The 7447-nt window shown below is 53.7% G+C and overlaps 1 pseudogene; it reads right to left on the bottom strand.

Annotated features, from left to right (window-relative positions):
• Nucleotides 1-2417: 2417 nt before the first annotated feature.
• On the bottom strand, nucleotides 2418-5949 carry LOC100585003 (annotated as a pseudogene).
• Nucleotides 5950-7447: the final 1498 nt, after the last annotated feature.

The raw sequence follows: 7447 nt of genomic DNA, 5'->3' as shown, positions 1-7447 counted from the left end.
AATAAAAAAATAAAAGTAACCCCTCCAGGGAACGTGTGTGTGTACACACAAAAGTACATGCACACAGCTACATGCAAAGGGAAAACGCTGGGAAGGAACCAAATCCACCTCTGAACACCAGTTATTTGTGGGGAAGGGGCAGGTGAAGCCAACTGTCAGCATACTCACCTTTTCAACTGATGAGCTTTCACCAATTTTGGCAATTTCTCATAAAAAGTCAATTTCCACTCATTGGGTGATCACCCAGTTCCTGCAAAACTGAGCCACCAACAACCACCTGCACCACTTCCCATGAGGCCAAATAATGGCTTCCCTCAAAGCTCAGCCCTCCCACCCACCTGCCAGTCATGTCCCATGCAGGGGCTACTAGGTACAGGGGTCCAGGACAAACCCAACTCACAGATGGTTGGTGAAACCAGCATGTATCCAAGGGCCTTTCCCCCAACCTGGGCCGTGTGCCGACTGCATCGATATGCCTGTGCCTGCTCCCCTAGGACAGAGACTCCCTTTTCTTCCGTTGGAATGAGGGGTGGGGAGATTTGATCGTGTCCTGTACAGGTTGGATGCTAATCTGCTGTGGTGCTCTTGGAAAAGCTTGCCTGAGTTCGGCGCTTCCTCAGCACGTGGTGTGTGCTGCCTCTTCAACCTGCTGAGGTCCCAGAAGGTAAGTGCTACTGCAACCCCCATTTACTGGTGAGCAGAGGTCAGGTGATCTGCAGCCGGCCAAGCGGCTAAGTGGCCAACAGGCTGGATCTGCATCTCACTTGCAGAGGCCCTTCCTGGCTGCTGGGGCTGCCCTGAGACTCCCTCCTCCTCCTCCCCTCCACAGTTCTCCTGGCTTCTATCCACAGCTGTGCTCCAGGTGGGGAACACCTATGGATGCACCAGGGTGCAACGACTCAGACTCCAGTGTGCAGAAGGGCCCTGGCTCCGTGCTGTTTCCATATCCAAGCCCAAGCTCGTCTAGAGCTTCAGCAAATCCAAGCCTCCCCGAATTCCCTGCAAGACCAAACTGAGTCCTACAACCCCCACTACATTGGTTAGCTGCCAGTCCCAGCCCCTGCTCCCTCCTGGGCCCCTGTCTGTACAGTTCTGAAGTCCTACAAGAATGTTGAGATCGATCCTAAGCTGACTCTCACCCAAAGAGGTAAACAATCAGGAGCCTCCAGCGGTAGAGAACATACCCAGACAGGTTCTGCTGCCTTTAGGCTTGATGTCCTTCCCCTACAACACACCATGCTTGCCAGGCTGGAAGAGGGGCTCTAGAAACTTGGGAAACCTGGGCCTGTAGCTGGCATATGGAAAAGAGGCCTGGAAAAGCACCACTCCTGTCCATGAAGCCCCCAGATGGAACCAGGTAGTTGGGAAATACATGGGCACCAAGCCTGACCCGCCCCTCCCCCACTCAGACCCAGGTGGGAACTGCAGCGGTGCTTGCCCCCTCTGGTACTCTGGCTGTACCATTACAGGAGGGCGGAACATCTAGCCCCACGCGTGAGTAGATACAGTAGGTGTGGGCAGGTTCCAGTGGTTGCTGCAGCTGGACCTTCCTAACCAGGTCTGTGCAAGGCCATCTCAGATGGGTGTACACCTGGCTTGGGCAAGGACATCCCTCAGTGAGTGAGAGCCGAGCCACTGAGGGGGGCTGTCACAGAGGCCCCTTTTCGTGCCCCGAGAACAGGTTGGGGGAGTATGGGGAACCTCTCCCACCTCCCAGCTGCTTCCAGGAGCCGCTTCTTTCGAGATGAGGCACTCTCCTGCCTGCCTGTTCCGATTTGACTGCAGTAGACCATTGCCAACATTCAGAGAACAAAAAGGGGCCTCACCTGTTTTCCCTGACACGTCGGAGGCAGGTGGGTATGCCCAGGGGACCTGGGGTAGAACCTGTACATCTGCCCACCCCCAGACTATGCTGGCTTCATCTTATCTGTGTGATGGGGGTGGGGTGGGAATTACCAAGAGGTCATCACACAGTCCATGGACAAGTTCTACAAGAGCCAGGGAGAAGAGCACTGTCCTGGCATGCTACCCAGCATCCAGCTCACACACCTCTTACTTGAAGCTTCCCTGAAGCAGGCTTTGAAGTCCGGGCTCCCCAAGAAGCCTGGGGAGGAGACTCTGCCACGATGAAAGGCCTATCCCCAAAGGTGTCACCCTCACCAGGCTCATCCTGACAACCTTAGATGATATTTGCCTTGAAGTTTTGGAGTGGAGGACAGGGAGACAGCAGAACGCATTAGCCACCTTTCCAGAGCTCTCCAGACTGGGGCAGGTCAGACCTCCACTCAGTTTTTCTCACTGGTTGCCAGTTAGGGGAAGCAGCATTTGTGAGCACCTGCCTGTCTCCCCAGGTTCTGATCATAAACCCCATCTGTGCCTTTGGAGAGACTGCCCTGAGCACACAGGCCCAGCCGCCATCTACAGCCTCCAGGACCTAATCCCCTTCTACATAGGATTCAGTGCATGTGAGCATACACTGGGCTTGATTCTTGCCCAGTAGTCCCTGCCAGATATCCCATGCCTACCTCATTAAGAGAATGAGGCCACACAAACACACCCAGGCCGTCATGGTGATGGAGTGGCTGGGGTCCTACTTGCCCACCCTTCATTGCTGGTTTAGAGCCAGCTGTCTGACCACATTCCTACCCTGAGATGGGACTTTGGGGACATTGTCCACAAGAGTCACTGACCACTTTAAAGTTCCAGAAACAGAGGGCCAGCTGGTCCCCTAGAAGTTTGGTACATGGGATAAGCCAAGGCTTGCCTTCAGGAACAGGTTTTCCACCATGTCACTGCCCAAGGCCCAGGGCATCCCCAGGTTCGTGTGAAGCCTGCCTGCCATGTCCACAGTCCATGCCAACCCCTCCTGGAGCCACTGGAATGGTTGTTCCTGGGCATGTGATAAGCCCAGACAGCTTCAGCCTTGCAGGACAACTATGCGCATCTGGCAGCAGTAGCCAGAGGGCCCATAGAAGTTGGAGGTGAAGTTGCCTAATACTTCATTAGGCAAAACCGCATACTATAAAAGTGCTTTAAAATGCAGCAGGAGGAGAGATGAAGACAAGTGAACAAGTGCATAGTGACACATGGCTGTCAGAACACAGTAAAGAATCCAGTTTCCCCCCTTTACCTAGAAAAGGAGAGTTCTAGGCCACCTCCTCCTCAGCATACTCATCCTCCTCCTCGGCCATGGCATCCTGATATTGCCGATATTCAGACACCACATCGTTCATGTTGCTCTTGGCCTCGGTGAATTCCATCTCATCCATGCCCTCGTCCGTGTACCAGTGGAGGAAGGCCTTGCACCTGAACATTGCTGTAAACTGCTCTGAGATACGCTTGAAGAGTTCCTGGATGGCTTGTTCCTTCATTGGGTTGTTCCCAATGAAGGTGGCTGACATCTTTAGCCCCTGGGGTGGGATGTCACAACTATTTTTACGTTGTGGGGAAGCCAGTCAGCAAAGTAGCTGCTGTTCTTATTTTGCATGTTCAACATTTGTTCATCCACCTTCCTCATGGGCATGCGACCCCTGAAAATGGCAGCCGCTCTTAGGTAGTGGCTATGACGGGGGTCACAGACAGCCATCATATTCTTAGCCTCAAACATCTGCTGAGTAAGCTCAGCCACGGTCAAGGCCCGGTACTGCTGGCTGCCCCGGCTGGTCAGTGGAGCAAAGCCAGGCATGAAGAAATGCAGCCGCGGAAACGGGACCATGTTCACGGCCAGCTTCCGCAGGTCAGCATTCAGCTGGCCTGGGAAGCGCAGGCACGTGGTGACCCCACTCATGGTAGCAGACACCAGGTGGTTCAGGTCACCATGGGTGGGTGTAGGCAGTTTTAGGGTCCTGAGACATATGTCATATAGCGCTTATCTATGCAAAAGGTCTCATCCGCATTTTCTATGAGCTGATGGACTGAGAGGGTGGCATTGTAGGGCTCCACCACGGTGTCTGACAGCTTGGGCGAGGGCAGGATGCTGAATGTGTTTGTGATCCTGTCTGGGTACTCCTCCCGGATCTTACTAATGAGAAGGGTACCCATCCCAGACCCAGTCCCCCCACCCAGGGAGTGGGTCAGCTGGAAACCCTGCAGGCAGTCACATCTCTCAGCCTCCTTTCTGACAACGTCCATCACTGACTCCATCACCTCCGCGCCTTCTGTGTAGTATCCCTTGGGCCAGTTGTTTCCGGCCCCACTCTGACCTGTAAGACAGTACAGTCACTCGGCCAGGTATACGGTCATCAGTGGTCACCACCATAATGCAAAAAGGGCCATGTGTCACGTGTGAGGTGAGAGCACCATGCGCCCTGCAGGTGGAGCAAATGAAACCCCCTCCCCCAGAGTTACAGGACAGCAGCTTCCCCTTTTAGTAATTAAGTCAGGAGTCAAACCTGAGACAGGCTAGCAGACCTCGCTGCAGGTGGCTCCTGCCCATTTTCAGGAAAGGCAGTAGCCACGGACCCAGCTCAGCTCCCTACAGGGAGTTGACATCAGTAGCTCCTTACCTTGAGGAGACACCTGGGCCTTCCTCCCAAAGCCCGTTTAGAAGAGGTGGATTGAGCGACTCAACTCGGCGGATAGGAGGGTGTTCAGGCGCCCTGGCTCCACAGTTCCCACAGCGATGACCTTGGGGCACTCCTGGATTTTGAGCTGCCCTGGCTAAGGAGCCACACCCCAGTCCTCCCCCGCAGCTCACCAAAGATGAAGTTGTCTGGCCTGAAGACCTGCCCAAAGGGCCCGGAGCGCACAGAGTCCATGGTGCCAGGCTCCAGATCCATGACCACAGCATGGGGCATGTACCTGCCACCTGAGAGGGGCGGGAGGGCATGAGCGAGGGGAGGGCCGCCGTTCTCAGGAGGGTGGTGGGGGAAGGACGGGATCTCACCGCTGCCCTCGTTGTAGTACACGTTGATGCGCTCCAGCTGCAGGTGGCTGTCCCCGTGGTAGGTGCCAGCGGAGTCGATGGCATGTTCATCGGAGATCACCTCCCAGAACTGCCAGAGACGGGAGGGGCCAGACAGGCCAGGGCTGAGTCATGGAGGCGCCCCAGCCGCTCTCCCAACCCACCCTCACCCGCACCCCCATCCCTAGGCCTCCGTGTCCCTGGGGTCCACCCCGGCCGCCTCGCCAGCCGCCCAGTTCCACCGCGTCCCCGGCAGGGAACCCAAGGGCCGCAACGCAGGGGCACCGCCCCGCCACTGCCAACATCTTCCCTGGCCACCTGACAGGCCCGAGCTGGGCCCTCAGAGCCCCGGCTGCCAACCTTGGCGCCGATCTGGTTCCCGCACTGTCCGGTCTGCGTGAGCACAATCTCCCTCATGGCCAAGGCAGGATTAGGGCGGCAGGAGAAACGCGAGGAGGAGGAGCAGACGCGCAGCGACCCAGCCCGCCCTCCGCCAACGCTGAAATAGCCCCGCGCCCACCTCCCTCAGCCTCGGATTCGGCTCCCAGAATAAGCAACAGCTTTGCTTCCACACAGGTGTACCCACCTGTGAATCCCTTGGCGTTGAACGTCTGTTGGAGAGCTCAGGTGTCCTTGCTGTGGTCCTTTCCACGTTGGAGAAAGCTGCTCAGCTGGAGAACTTCCTCCCGCGTCTTTGGTGAGACTAGATCCCTAGCTGAGCTGAAACTGAATTTTCCTCCCATGTGGGAGGGGAAGACTCGTTTCCATATTCACAGAGTGCCTTTGCACCTGTCCTAAATTGATGACTTTTTTTTAAATTGATGAGTCTTTTCATCTATTAGGAGATCTGTGGTTGGGAAAGGCCTTCCATATGTTAACTCAACAGGACTTAATTATACGTTTTACTTTGGGGCAGCTCAAACCCGCAGTAAGCTATGGGTGTTAGAGATAGTCGAGCCTCTGATTTAGCTAGAGTCTTCTTTAGAGTAGGATTAGCCCTTTCACCTTTCCCGAGGACTGCGGTCTCCACGCAGAGTGAAGCTGATATTGGATTCTTAAAGCTGAGGATAGGTGTTGGGATAGGCCTGCTGTGAAAGATGGGCCATTGTCACTTTGCAGGCTTTTAGATTACCCAAACTGAGGAGTTATTTCTTCTGGTAAACATTTTTCAGATGGGGTGGGGAATGCCTCGATCTAACCAGTGAAGGTATCAGTAAGCATTAGCAAATATTTGAATCTCCTGCAGAAAGGCATCGGGGTAAATTAGAGTTGCCAGTTCTCACCTGGATAGGTTCCTCAATTTTGGACAGGTTTAACTGGAGGAGAAAATTTCTGGCCGTTTGGGTCATGTCAGGCACAGAGCTCACAGTGCTGAGTCACCTGTTTTAGTGTCTTGAAAAGATTTACCCCTATAAACAAATGAGACATTAACAGAAACAAAGAATCCCTTCTAGGGTGAAAAGAATCATGAAAGTGCTGAATTATATCCCTATGATTGGTACTTGGCATTAGTAATTTATTACCATCATTCAGCCAGCCAGAGGGGCCCTGGACCGAAATGCAATCCCTGGCCCATTTTTGTTTTTCTTCAGAGTGTTCTGGCCCAGTTCTGCGCATGCTGACCAGCACGCCCATAAGCTTCATTGGCCCTTTCAGTGCAGGTGCCTTGGCTGCGGCATCTACAAGGGCATTTCCTTTTACACGGTCAGTCTCTCTTTTGATGTCCTCTGCAATTAATTATAGTCACTTTTTGGCAGCAAAGCAGCATTCTAACAGGCTCAAAATCTGAATGATGTCGTATGGAAAAGCCCTTGGGGGCCAGGAGTCCCTACCCATTCCAAATTGCAGCATTAGCATGAAGCACTAAAAAATCATACTTGCAATCAGTGGAAATGTTAACTTTTAAATCCTTTCCCAACTGCAGGGGCTAAGTTCAATTAACTCAGCTTTTTGAGCTGAGGTCGAGGCCAGCAAGGCTTGTGCCTTGATTCTCTTGTGCTGACTAATAATAGCATATCTAGCCCTGCTGTTTTCCTGATGCATGAAACAACTCGCATCTGTTAACCACTCTTCCTTGGGATGGTCAAGGGGCTCATCTCTAAGGCTGGCCTGCTAGAATACATTTGTTTCATAACCTGTGACATGCTTTGGCTGTGTCCCCAGTCAAATCTTTTTTTTTTTTTTTTTTTGAGACAGAGTCTTGCTGTCTCCCAGGCTGGAGTGCAGTGGCGCGATCTCGGCTCACTGCAGGCTCTGCCCCCCAGGGTTCACGCCATTCTCCTGCCTCAGCCTCCCGAATAGCTGGGACTACAGGCGCCCACCATCTCGCCCGGCTAATTTTTTGTATTTTTAGTAGAGACGGGGTTTCACCGTGTTAGCCAGAATGGTCTCGATCTCCTGACCTCGTGATCCGCCCGCCTCGGCCTCCCAAAGTGCTGGGATTACAGGCGTGAGCCACCGCGCCTGGCCCCCAGTCAAATCTTATCTTGAATTGTAGCTCCCATAATTCCTATATATCATCGGAGGGACCCAGTGGGAGGTAAT

The sequence above is a fragment of the Nomascus leucogenys genome, chromosome 15, assembly GCF_006542625.1.
Source record: "Nomascus leucogenys isolate Asia chromosome 15, Asia_NLE_v1, whole genome shotgun sequence".
Taxonomy (NCBI): domain Eukaryota; kingdom Metazoa; phylum Chordata; class Mammalia; order Primates; family Hylobatidae; genus Nomascus; species Nomascus leucogenys.
Note: the sequence above shows the minus strand (reverse complement) of the source record. Positions and strands in the feature narration are given on the sequence as shown.